Genomic DNA, 13994 nt, shown 5'->3' with positions numbered 1-13994 from the left:
TCGGTAGTACGTTATCAAAAAGGATCTTCGGGCCATGATATCATAAAACTGAATTAGGCCTCCAGGCACACCTTGAATTTTAAACAAAATATTTCCTGCTTTTTGAAGTAGATATATTCTCTATGTTTATGTAAACATGTTTGCTGATCTCATCGTTCATTCCGTATATCTGGGTTTAGGCTTCACTTGTTGGAGGTACCATATACATGTCTCCTAGCAGAACTAGTTACTTGGCCACCCTAGATACAGAAAATTACTTCCGCCGGTTACTTGTACCTAGTTGAGTAACTGTGATGATGATAATAATAATAAGGCCTGCATATAGAACTCACCAAAGCCAAGTCAATCAATGGGTGGTTTCCTTGTTACAAATTCGCTTGTCACACATTCATAGTCTACCTGTAGTTGCTGTGTTATGTCAGAATTCATGGAGAGGACGGCATTTGACTGCATCTTGCGACAAGGATGTCACTGGGTAATTTGAGGATTGAGGAACAGTACTCGTCTGAATAATTGGCAGCAGCGGTGACATGAAGTCAGAACGTTCGATCCTGCAACGCTGGCGACACACAACGCTGCGTCTGCGTAGCAGCAGGTTTTGACGACCTGCTCTCAACGTTGTTCAGTTGAGCATCGTGTGTGTGCCCTGCAAGACCTGTTTGACACAGTGCGTCTTTAGTGCGTTGATTCTGTGTTGCGAACAGGAACATGAACGACCAAAAGATCAATGTACACTTTTGTTTTAAACTTGACAAGACACCGAAAGAAACGCATGCGTTGCTGGTTCGTGTTTATGAAGATCAAGCACTGTCCTTGAAGTGACTGTACGAGTGGTTCACCCTTTTCCGAGAAGGCCGTGAAAGTGTTTCTGATAACCCCTGTAGCGGAAGACCGGCGACCGCCGTTAGTGACGTAAACAAGAGGAGGTGAGGACATTAATTACGAGCGATCGGCGAATAACTGGGCGCATGATAGCGGATGAACTGCAGATTAATCGTGAATTCCTGCGACGAATCGTTACCCAGAAGTTAGGGATGAGGAAAACGTGTTCTCGTCTTGTGCCACATCCTTTGACTGACGATCAGAAGCAGGCGCGTTTAGAGGCTTCACAGGATTTCTTAGAAACGGCGGATGCGACATAAAATTTCTTGAACTGTATTGTCACTGAGAATGAAAACTGGTGTCTCAGGTACGACCCTGAAACGAAACTGCAAAGCATGAAATTGCGTTCTTCGGAAAAAGTTCAGAGCCGAAAAGTCACGCATCAAACGCGCTTTGAAAGGAAAGAGATTTGACGGCATTCCTGACATCCAACGAAACGTGACGAGGCTTTTGAACACCATACCAAATGAAGCCTTCTCGCAAAGTTTCCAGGACATGTCTCAGCAGTGCATAGTTACGAGAGGGGACTATTTCGAAGGACAGTAAGGTCATTGTCATGCATTGTTCAACTATGTTGATAGTACAGGACTATTAATCGAACTTTATTGTCACAGGTTTTATATTCGTAATGCAATCTCAAAACTAGGAAACAGCTGTTGCATGTGGTTTTCAAGAAAAACTCTACATTACGTACTTGAGAATACTTTTCGTTTCGTTGCTTTTAATATATTTTTTAAAATTCTTCCAAGTCGTCCTTTTAAAGCTCTTACAGTTCCATACCAAATTTTAAATGGCAAATTACGTATGAACTCAAATTTCCCATAAAACTCTTCCAGTGATTTTGTTTCTTTCTCCAATTATCACATCAATTTATCAGAGATATTCAGAAATTTTATCACTGGAAAATCTTTCCTTCATACAAAAGGAAATTAAGAATCTCGGCTGTTTTCTTCACTTTACTTTTTCGTGGTTTATTTATACTTGTTTCTTTTCATAGGTATATTCTCTAGAACATCGTAAACATTCTCTATACCCATACCCAAGTTTTCTCGGGACTGAAAAATTTATTCCACTCCCCTTGAGTTCTGAGTAACCTCCACAGGCTCCGGCAGCATCCTCTACCTCACGGTGAAGTCAAAGCTGTAATGTCTCATAACGGGCATTTGTAAAGTGGGCGTGGCTGGCCACGGGTGCGGGCATAACGACACGCTGACCACGTGCGCAAGATTTTAACTTTACAAAGGATTTAACCTGACATGACGTCAATGGCTAGGAGTGTCGGCTTAACGTTATGCTGACCACGCGTACAGCCTTACTCTACCTTGTAGGGTTTGGGAACAAGGGCTACTGGCCCTATCGTTAACGAACGGTCATTACTCTTGTTGTTTTTCATTTGTTATCTGATCAATGTAATTTGCTTGGGGTGAAAATGTTCAATATCTCCTCAACTGGTTTTTAGCTTAAAATTCATCAAACATTATCCTCTAACAGGCGTTATATAACATCTCAATGTTTCAAGGTAAACATTTCTTTAAACGTTAAAAAGTTTCGGATGATGGCCGCGTGCAGCACAATGACGCAGTCTTCGGGCTAACCAATGGAAGTTAAAATGTCCGACCCGGCCAGGAATCGACCCCGTGACCCTCTGAACCGAAGGCCAGTACGCTGACCATTCAGCCAACGAGTCGGACACTTTAAATGAACGTTGGGAGTAAAACAACACTTACATGGAACTTCTAAACCGTTAGCTGAGTTAAAACATTATCCTCTAACTGGTGATATTGTTACCCTTAAGGTTAATAATATCGGATGAGACCTTAAATGACCATTGGAGTACAAAGATAGGTTTTGCCGAAAACAAGGGGAGTAAGCCAGCCCTATCTCGTCCAATGGATTTAAACATGGAGTGTTCATTTTAGCGATTATTCCATTATCTAACATACCTTGAATAATTACTTTGACCTCAGAGTTTTATTTTTTCTGGAATTGGATAAGATTTTGCTTTATAAGGGGTCCAATTGTTGATTAATAATTTGTATTCAATGTTTGGGATACATCCGGCTTTCTTCCCAAAGACGTAATTGTAGGGGTTTAAAATTTTCAATAAGACATTTTGGTGGGGTGGTCCTTTAAATTGTCGGACATTCTATTGGATATCAGGGTTACTCTCATAGCTTTTGACCATTTGCTCTACCATGCCGATCATAACTGGCATACTCCCTATGTAACTCATTTATTTGGCTAACAGTGTACCTACATGTATCGTGTTTCGTATTTCTTCTTGTACATCCATGTCCAATTGAACACGGTTCGTTCCCCTATCCATGTTAGTTTTGACAGGTACAAATCCTACTTCTTTAGGGAATCTAATTTCTCCTTTTAATAGGTCAGTAGATAAAGTCACGGGTTCTGCCACCGGCTCGCCGTGGAGGCCTCCTCCTCCTCACGCTCTTAGGAGAGGCCACCGCCACCACACGCTCCCGAGAGAGGCCTCCTCCTCACGCTGGCTAAGACCGCGACCCCAAACTCACATCCGCCATCTTGGAGGGACTTAACCTAACTTTTCATGCCTAAGAGAGCTAGCCAAACTTCGTGAAGGGGATTACCTCAGTTATACAGCTGGATGCCCTTCCTGACGCCTAAGAGCGCGACTCTAACCTCACATGCGCAATCTTGGAGGGGCTTAACCTAACTTTTGACGCACAAGACAGCAAGCCTAACCTCATGGAAGGGCCTAACCTCAATTTTACGGCCGGATGGCCTTCTCGACGCCAATTGCACAATATGGTGGCTACACCTGACTCTTTATGAGACGCCTTAAATGTGCTTGCCCAAGATGGTGGCTGCAAGATGGCTGCTATACATAGACTCATATGAGACGCCCTTGGGATGCTTGAGCAAGATGGCGGCTGTTCTTATGAGACGCCCTGAGAATGTTTGCGCAAGACGGCGTAAAAAAGATGGTGGCTATAAACGGCTCCTTATGAGACGTCGTAAGGGTGCTTGTATTGAAGAAAGTTTTCGTAAATTGATGAGGTCTTGCTATGGTAGGGAGTATAACGTAACGTGATGGTTCGATTTATTAAATTTGGGGTTTAAATCCAAAATGTTAAATTCTCGAAAACCGTGCGTCGTAGAGCAAAACGGACAAAATATTCTGCCTAATACGCAGGTTTGCAGTATCAGAAACATGTGTGCCATTTCACTGCTCTATAGTTGCTGTATTTGGAACAAAAATGGCGCTCCGGCTATTAACGGATCAGAATAAAAGTAATTAACAGCGGTACGAACTGAAGAGACAATAAATTCAACCGGCAATCACGGAGAGAACCACTTTTAGAAGGCGGTGCGAAAGAATGACGAGAGCGGATTATTTAAATCGATTATTGAAAAAAAAGTATTCCATTAGAACAAATATCAATTGAATACTGCATTGAAGAAAGACGGAATCGCGTAAAGAAACCCACGACTAATCGGAGTCTTTAATCAACTGTTGGAGATAAGATCAAATCTACGATAACCCGCAAGACATCAGCTGTGATTGACATATACGTGAGATTAAAGACCAGCTGATAAGAAACGTCAAGTTGGAGTTGTTCTACGTCACGGTTGGGCTCGGAATATTTTATTTGCCCGATACTGCACAACGTCAAGAGAGCTGAATTAAACGGAAAATAGAGTGCAATTCTAAAAGCACGTAAATTTCACAACGTTTCGGCGAGCAAGGCAGTTTGAAATAAGACAATATTTATAGTCTTGTAGGCAAATTAGACGGACCAGAAAACAAATATATTGATCACATTAACATTACTAAGCAGATTACCATGTATAAATCAACTAATGCCTTGTGTTATTCTGTCCTTGACGCAATGAAGACCAACATGATGTTCTAAGAAGCTGAGGCAAAGACTACTCTGGCTATGGTGACGCTTGACGAGATGGATGATCCAGGAGGACAATAGTCAGCTGTGATGACGAGATGAACCCTTATTACTTAAGCCGAACCATGGAGCGAGGCCTACCATCCCATGACGATCAACAGCGAGATGGAAGTCATAAATCCAATAAGCAAAGATAAGTCCCCATTTGAGTCGTGTCGTAAGTAGAAAACCTTATTCTTTTGGTTAATATATAATGTGCGTAGTTAATATACGAGTGTGCTCTCAAGGAAATAGGTATTCATCCAAAGTTACCGTAAATTCCAAACATAGGCGTTAAAATACCAGTGAATGCCGTTCGTAAGTTTGTCAATATGATAGTGGAGAAGTGGTTGATATTTTTCATAATTCGTTGTCAGTGAAGTGTTAGAGTATTAAGAGGAAGCTAATATTTATATGCGTGATGGCTTTAACAAATAGCAAGCGTAAAGATCGTATTTAGGGAGTGTTACAATGAAATATAGTGGCACAATTTTAAGGTTACGATGTGCTGTTTCTTTGATACTATGACAGTAATAATAATGATTTATATACGTGTTGGTTATGGCACATATGTTGCTTTTTGATGAAACGAGTGCTTTGAATATAAAAGCTACGCGATAATGGTAGTGTTAAATGGTGAATGTAATTAGCATATGAGTTGCTAGTGTATTTTGATGGTGATAGTTACTGTTATTTAGGAAGTTGGTCATAGTATTTCTTCGAGAGATGGTAGTATGTGTAGGTTGCACATGCTAAGGTATAGGTATTGAAACGTACTGTTTCTGATTGCTATTTTATTCCCTAATATATATATGATACAGATTAGGATACGATCTTAATGCCATCACTATAGAATTAATTGAGTAAGTAGGATCTTCAGAAGAGCCGAGAGGTCACTTACGTCAATATTTAGGCCTTCACTGACATATCTACGACTGTTTTCATATATTCTCACTTACGGCAATTCAACTTATGATTTTATGGGAGCAATATAAGACATCACTGGTAACTTAGACTATCATATGTGGATTTTAGATGAGGATAGAGTCTTCCTATGTGTCAATTTTTCCACCCATGGCATTATTCGTTGGAATATTAATTGTAATACACTTGGTAATGTTATGTTAAGTCATATACGCACTTTAGCTGAATTTTAACCATGAATTAAAATAATAATTGAATGATTTAGCCATATAAGCCTTACGATGGAATTAATTTGAGGATGCTTACGACTTAAAGTGGACTTAGATTTGCTTATATGGAGGCCAACTAGCACGAAATATGAAACGTTGAATAATTTGGAACCTCAAATAGAGAAAATCCCTAATGATCAGACATTAATCTTTTCACACGATTTTTCTACTTTGCGTGGACATTGATGTGAAGTGTTTCAACCGAGTGATATGCATTTCTGTAATTGCATGTGAATTTAGGTACAGACGAGTGAATTTTGATAATTTTGAGAAGCAACTTAGCTTAATATTGAGAGATTCCAAATCTTAATTAATTAATTAATTAATTAATTGATTGAATAATTATTGACCATTTTCTTTGCGTTTTCCGCATTTTTTAATTGCAATTTGAACATTGTATATAGTAGGGATATAGGTTATTTTACTTAAATCTTTTGGATGCATCCAATCATTACAATCATTTTAATTATTACAATTATCACAATTATCCAAGTTTCACAATTATGTTGAATAATTTTACTTGATTATATAATTTATTTATTTTTCTTTTCATTTGAATTCCTTGGATACTACTTAATTATAATACAAGTCTTTGACAGGCCAGAAGTAGGATACAGATGAATGAGGCCTAATTTCATTTATTTGTTTGAGATTTTCCTAAACCTATTTTCTTCAAGGCAACGTCATTATAGTATTTAGATGCTGATTGCATAGGAAACCAGCCATAATGTAAATGATTTTTTCAAGATAATCTACGTTTATTTCAACTCATACTTAGACAAATTTATGAATAAAAACTGAGTAGTGAAAACATTAAATTCTTTCAATGTCTACTTAGAATAAGTACTAGATATAAGCTTATAATGACTAATTTGATTGCGATTATGATGATGACATGTACTGAATTCTTGACAAGCCACGAGAATCTGAATTTTACGATAAATTCCGGTGTCATACATGTACGGTAACCGACTATAGCGAGTTGAAGACGTTCATCTATGTAGGTTGGGATTTACCGTAGGTCATCGGTGTTCTTTCTCACGCGTAACTCACAACCCAGTAATATTTGGCAGATGAAATTATTATTAAGAGCTAGTCTGGATACTCGTGTGTCCCTCCTGGACGCGGGTTGGTGCATGTAGTAAATTGGCGCCACAACAGTAGGGCAATTCAAGAGAAAGACACCGTGGGAGTAATGTGTGGCAAGTAGAGAAAGACACCGTGGAGTAAAGCGTCGCCAAAACATGTAGTAATTGATGCCGCAACAGTGGAGTAATTCAAGAGAAAAACACCGTGGGAGAGACACGTTGGTCATCAGACCATGTACATGTGATGCTACGTCATATTCATAATGAAGAGAAAGGCATTAAGGTCAAGAAATGGAGTTGTCGAGTCTTGTAGAATTACGCAAACATGTGGCAGTTTTAAGAATTTTACTGAGAGAGCCTTGATAACAAAGAAAGGTATCTTAGGAATTGATTTGACAGAGGATTTTGAATGTATGGACCTGTTGATGGAGTAAAAATGGAGGTATCGTGCAAAATTTAGTTATATCTGGTAAAAGAAGTTGTCGTTTGACCAGATAAATTTTTATATTGGGATCGAAGAAAACACAGGAGGATAATGGACTGTGAAGTCGAGTAGATGCCCAATAATAATAATAATCAGAAATAAGAGAGAAGAGAGACGGATGGATGAGATGAAGAAAACATCTCAGGACGGCTGGAAACAATCGAATTTCTGTTTAGAGGAAGCTGAGGTAGAATATGAAGACATTATAATTGTAAATATAAACATTGTAAGTGAATCTAAGGGATGTTGCTAATATGTTAGTCACAATTTATTATGAAATAACTTAGATATAGGAAGTAGATGGTAAGAAATTGAGTTATTTGAACCTTTTTAATTATTTATGCCAGAATTAAGATTTGGAATCTTCGTCATTAGGGTAAATGTTTCATATTTCATGGAGTAATTGGGTCATCCTCGTAAGCAAAGCCTAGTCAGAGTAGTTAAGCCTATATTTAAGCATTGTATCAGTACAGTTGAGTGAGTAAGAATAAGAATATTTGTGAATATTGAACTATAGAAAAGTTAGGGCAGAATTAGAGTATTATCTGAAATAATAGAGAACTCGGAAATAATACGTAAAAGTAAAGATGTCAACCTTAAGCCAATTAAAAGCACAATTTGAAGAGTACCAGAAGGTACAGGAGGAGAAGCAAGAAGAGAAGGAAAGAAAGCAGAAAGAAGAACAACAGGGAATGTTCGAAATCTTAAAAGGAATGATGGAAAAGCAACAGCAAATGATGGAAGAAAACCGAAAGCGCGATAAGAAAGAACAGGAAGAAAGGAGAAGAAACAGGAAGAGAAAGAGAGAAAACAGAAGGAAGAACAGGAAGAAAAGGAGAAGAGGCAGGAAGCGAAGGAGAGCAAACAGAAGGAAGAACAGGAAGAAAAACAGAAGCAAATGATGGAAGAGATGAAGCGGATGAAGGAAGAAATCATCAGTAAACAAGAAGAGAAACAGAAGCAAATGAAGGAAGAAATCATCAGTAAACAAGAAGAGAAACAGAAGCAAATGAAGGAAGAAATCATCAGTAAACAAGAAGAGAAACAGAAGCAAATGAAGGAAGAAATCATTAGTACACAGGAAGAGAAACAGAAGCGAATGATGGAGGAGATGAAGCAGGAGATGAAGGAGGAAATGAAGAAAGGTCATCAGGAGCAGAAGGAAGAATTGAGCAAATATCAGGAAAGGATGGAAAAGGTAACTAGGGAGCAAGAAGAAAGACACGGAATAATAATGACGGAGATGAAAGAAGAGATCTTGAAAATAGGATCAGAAATGGACAAGATCAAGAACCACATGGAAGAATGGAAAGCAGAAATTAGTGGAAAAGTGGAAGAGAAGAACCAGAAAATACAAGAAGAAATAAATGACATCAAGAAAGAGATGATAGGGAACAATAACTATCTACAATCTCTAAAGGAGAATGAGATAAAGAACCTGACAGACAATATGGAGAAGTTGCATATGGATTCCCAAGAGAAATGGAAACAATGTGAGGAGAAGATTGGAGAGTTAAGCGGCGAAATACAGACAACGAATGCTGATTTGGAAAAGAAATACGAGCAAGCTGCAGACCAGATTGGAAGTAAAATAACGGAAATAAGAGACGAGATCGAGCACAACAAAGAAGAACTAAATCAGAGGATGAGTAAATCTGAGGAAGGACTTCGGCAGATACAAGCTCAAATACGAGAGATTCGAGATGAAGAACATGGAAGGACCGTTACGATATCCAACGACGAATGTCGTAAGAACGTGGAATTTCAGATAAATGAGAGAGAAGGTACAAGTATACCGGTTACGCGTTCGAATCACAGTATTGTGGAAAGGAGTACAGAGAATGGAAGCAGTGGGAGTCCCACTATAATAAACGTAATAAAGACATTCGACGATAGGCCTAAACACTTTAATAACACCACGAGTATGTCACCAAAACGTTTTCTTCGGGAAATGGATGATTATTTTAGAGAGCATGGTATTCCAGAGGAGAAGAAACTGAAAATAGTAGAAAAACACTTGGACGCAAATCCTAGTTTGTGGTTCCAAGCATTCAAATATACTTTTCATGAGTACAGCGATTTTAAAACAGCATTCTTGCAGCGCTTCTGGAATCCAGACATTCAGCACAACCTACGCTTAGAACTCTATTCCCGTAAATATGCTTCAAATGGTCAAACAGGGTTCAGCGATTTCTTTGCCCACCAATTTTACCGTTTTCAGGACCTGGATTCACCACCCAGTGAACTCGAAGCAATTAAGACTATACAACGTCAATTTCCGTTAGACGTTAAACGATTATTAGCTACTGCTAACCCGGTAACCGCTGTACAAATGGAGACAACGCTAAGGCAGATTGACATGACTACGGTACCACATCCTCACAGGATAGCTAGGAACGGTTACAGTGAAGAAACTGTTAACATACTTACGCAAGATGACACGAGTAGAAATACTCTGGAAGAACGTAGAAATATAAATAGAAAAAGACAATGGGGTAATCCAGAAAATGGAAGAAAGGGGGAAGAAAAATGTCATTGCAGGAGAGGAGCCTATGGTCAAGGGACATATATGAGAAATAGAAGGTATAAGCCCAATATGCGACTGAGGAACCAGTATCGAGATGGCAGAGGAAGAAACAATTTCAGAGAGAGACCCCGATATGAAAGAAGGAATGTTCGGGATAGTCAAGAAAAGGAAAGTTACAACCGAAGATACATTCAGGAACTGAATGAGGCCAGAAATGATAAAATTAAATGGGAAAAGGCTATCAGAGATCAAGACGTAAATACTGACGTGGAAGGAGCCGAGAGTCTTGAACTACAAAGATTCAAGAAGCGAAGACAGGAAGAACAGGCGCTCAATCCCAACACAAAGGAATTTGAGTATAGGGGAGAGAGCGAAAGGCCAGCAAGCAAAAAAAAAACGCCAATTTCAGATTAGAAGGCGAAATTGAAAATGTAGAAAACGCAGGGAATTTCAAAATTAACAGTTATTTTATAACGCAAGTAGATTCGTGGGAGATTGATTCTGAAGAATTGGTTAAGGACTTAACACAGCATCATATAAAGAAAAGGTATAATTTACCTATTATAGTAGCAAGAGTAGGAGAGCTTAAAGTACATTGCCTTGTGGATTCTGGAGCCAGTATTAGTGTGTTATCCAAAGAGCTTTTCCATGACATGAATAAAAGAATGAAGCTACTAACAATACCAGTATCAAAGATTAAGATACGGGGTATTGTACCTGACAAGACAGTGGAGTGTAATGTACAAACATATCTGGAGATTAATATAGGAAACAGAAATTTTGAACACCCATTCGTAGTCATGAACCGAATCAAGTATAACATCATACTAGGAATAGATTTTATGACAGTCACAGGAATGACCATTGACATGGAGAAACAAGAGATAAGATTTCCTATTTGCGATGAGAATACCGAAGAAAAACAGGAAAGAATTAAGATCAATGAGGACGATGGTGTAGTTAATAGTGTGAAAGTCGAGGAAGAAGGAGAGGACTCACACTCAGAAAGAGATTCGAAATTGCAGATAGAAGGGAATGAAATGTCAATGTCATGTGAGAATATACTAGAAAGTATTGAGAAGGTCATGATTACAGTGGAGGAGGAGAATATACCAAACATCTCAGAGGCAGTTGCAAATGCCAAAATTTCACCTGTTGAAAAATCCAAACTTCACGGGATCTTGCAGGAATACTCAGATCTATTCAGGAACAAGCCAGGACAGATTCCCAATTTTAGGTATAAGTTGTTGGTGAATGATTGGACACCTTTTAAAGGGAAATTATATGGGGTACCAGAGAAATATTTCTCAGAAGTAAAAGAAATTATAAAAGGCATGGAAGATGATGGAATTATCATGAAAACATCTAGTCCATATTTGAACCCGTTAGTAATAGTTGTGAAAAGCAACGGGAAGCTGAGAATTTGCCTAGACGCGCGATCCTTAAATACCCGATTAATTCCTGAATATAATACTGTACCGAAGATTAAGGATATTGTACAAAAATTCAGAGACATGAGGTATTTTTCGACGATGGACTTCACGTCTTCCTATCATCATATTGTCCTTGAAGAAAAGTCTCGACTGCTAACGGGATTCATGTTTGACAGTCAGACTTATGTCTACTGTCGGTTGCCTTTCGGACTGAAAAACAGTTGTGCTGTTTTGGTGAGAGCCCTGGATAGGAATTTAACTCCAGAGGTGAAGGAATTTCTAACTTGTTATGTAGACGACCTCATCTTGGCGACCAAGACATTCGATGATCATTGTGATAAGCTGGAGAAGTTATTTCAGAATCTAAGGACAGCTGGATTCAAAATCAACATAGCCAAGTCCAAGTTTTGTCAGGAAGAAGTATTATTTGTCGGTCACATGATAGATGGCACAGGGGTACGACCAAACCCAGTAAAAATCCAGGCGATATGCGAATTTCCTCGACCAAAACGCATTAAACATGTACGACAATTCCTCGGAATGGCCCAGTTCTTTTCTAACCACTGTAAAGGTTACACTCAAACTGCAGCACCTCTACAGGATCTGTTGAAGACAAATAACAGATGGAAGTGGGATGAAAAAGCGGAAAGGGCATTCCAAGAATTGAAAACTTTGCTGACCAGAAGTATAAAGCTAGGCTATCCTAATTACGAAAAGGAATTTATTATCCAGTCAGATGCCTCGAATGTCGGTATAGGCGCGTGTTTATACCAAGAGGAAGAAGGAACACCTCCTAAAAGAATATATTTAGCCTTCACCAGTCGAAAGTTGAGGAGTCATGAAATTCATTACACTACTACAGAACAAGAGCTACTGGCGATAGTCTATGCTTTACAGCAGTGGAAAAAGACCATCTATGGATATCCGATAACTGTCAGATCGGATCACAAAGCGTTGACTTTCGGACTTAAAGCAGCAATGACGAACGAAAGGATAACAAGATGGATGTTGTTCACTCAACAATTCCAGATAAAGATAGAATACTGTAGTGGAAAAGAAAATATTCTAGCCGATGCTCTAAGACGAAATCCCGTGGACAACATGGAGGAAGTCCATAAAATAGAGCTAATTCCAGAAGATGAGGATATTCTAGAAAAATTACGGAATATTGTACAGTTGCAACGTCAGGATGAGAAGTTGAAGAATATCATAGACAAGTTAGAAAATAGAGATTGTGATCCTGGGACAAGGTCGAAAATATCAAGAGTCTACAGCATCGAACGGGGTATGCTCATGGCTAAGACAGGCAAAGATCAAGAGAAAGTACGCATCGTATTACCTTCAGTATTATATAGAGAAGTGATCTGGCACGTACATCGAATTACAGGACATGGCGGTATGGAGAAAGTGACTCAAGTTATCCTAGAAAAGTTCACTTGGAAAGGAAACAGGAGGACTATAAGGAATATAGTACGAACATGTGATATCTGCCAAAAAGTTAAACAAGGTAATTGTCTAATAAGGCATGAACCAAGGGCCATACTACCGCACAAAGCCAGAGAGCTATATGCCATCGATATATTTGGTAAACTTCCTACGGCTAAAAAAGGAAATAAATTCATCGTGGTAGTTATGGACGTTTTCTCAAAGTACGTATCACTTCAACCAATACAGCGTGCTAATTCGAAACAAGTAATACGGCGTCTAGTTAAACATATATTGCCTAACATGGGAAAACCCGAGAGATTGTTGTCCGACAGAGGAACTCAGTTTACATCACTTCAATTTAAAGAGGCTATGGAAGAGATGGGAATTAAACATGTTCTATGTTCAATAAGACACCCAGCATCCAACCCAGTCGAAAGATATATGAAAGAAATTGCTAAATTTTGCCGGATATACTGTTCCAAGCAACACTGGAAGTGGATAGATGTACTTGAGAAAATTGAAGAAAGTATTAATAGCACTGTCCATGAATCCAGCGGCCAAATCCCAAAGGTTATTCACTACAACATTAGACCTGAGAGACCATGGGATAAAATAATTCAGCTACCTACCGAACCAAGCTTAGACCAAGATAAGCTGAACCAACTAGTTCGAGAGAGGCTGTATAAACAATCCCAGAGGAGACTGAGGAGGATACAACACAAGAAATTCCATCCTGAATTGAAGAAGGGCGACCTTATATTAGTAAAGAAGCCAGCAATCTCGAATGTATCCACTAAAGTATTTGCAAAGTTCATACATTTATTCGATGGACCATTTGTTATACATCGGTCATTTGGGAACAATGCGTACGAAGTTCACGATCTGAATGGTAGAAGTAAAGGAATACACAATGCGGCAAATATTAAGTTATACTTCAAGGAACAAAGGGATTAGAGTCCATCAAATGACGCAGCTAAATAAGGAATGAGAAGTGGAATGGCTTATGACAAGAACGAACCAATTCATCTAAAAACTTACA

General features: G+C 38.9%; 1 protein-coding gene across 1 annotated transcript in view; it reads right to left on the bottom strand.

The window, feature by feature from the left end:
• Positions 1–13994, bottom strand: part of LOC136863901 (dynein beta chain, ciliary-like) — a 5220903-nt gene that overhangs the window by 663107 nt on the left and 4543802 nt on the right. The window lies entirely within an intron of this gene.

This window comes from Anabrus simplex, chromosome 2, assembly GCF_040414725.1.
Source record: "Anabrus simplex isolate iqAnaSimp1 chromosome 2, ASM4041472v1, whole genome shotgun sequence".
NCBI classification, from domain to species: domain Eukaryota; kingdom Metazoa; phylum Arthropoda; class Insecta; order Orthoptera; family Tettigoniidae; genus Anabrus; species Anabrus simplex.
The sequence above is the reverse complement of the archived record's forward strand: the minus strand, read 5'-3'. Positions and strand labels throughout refer to the sequence as shown.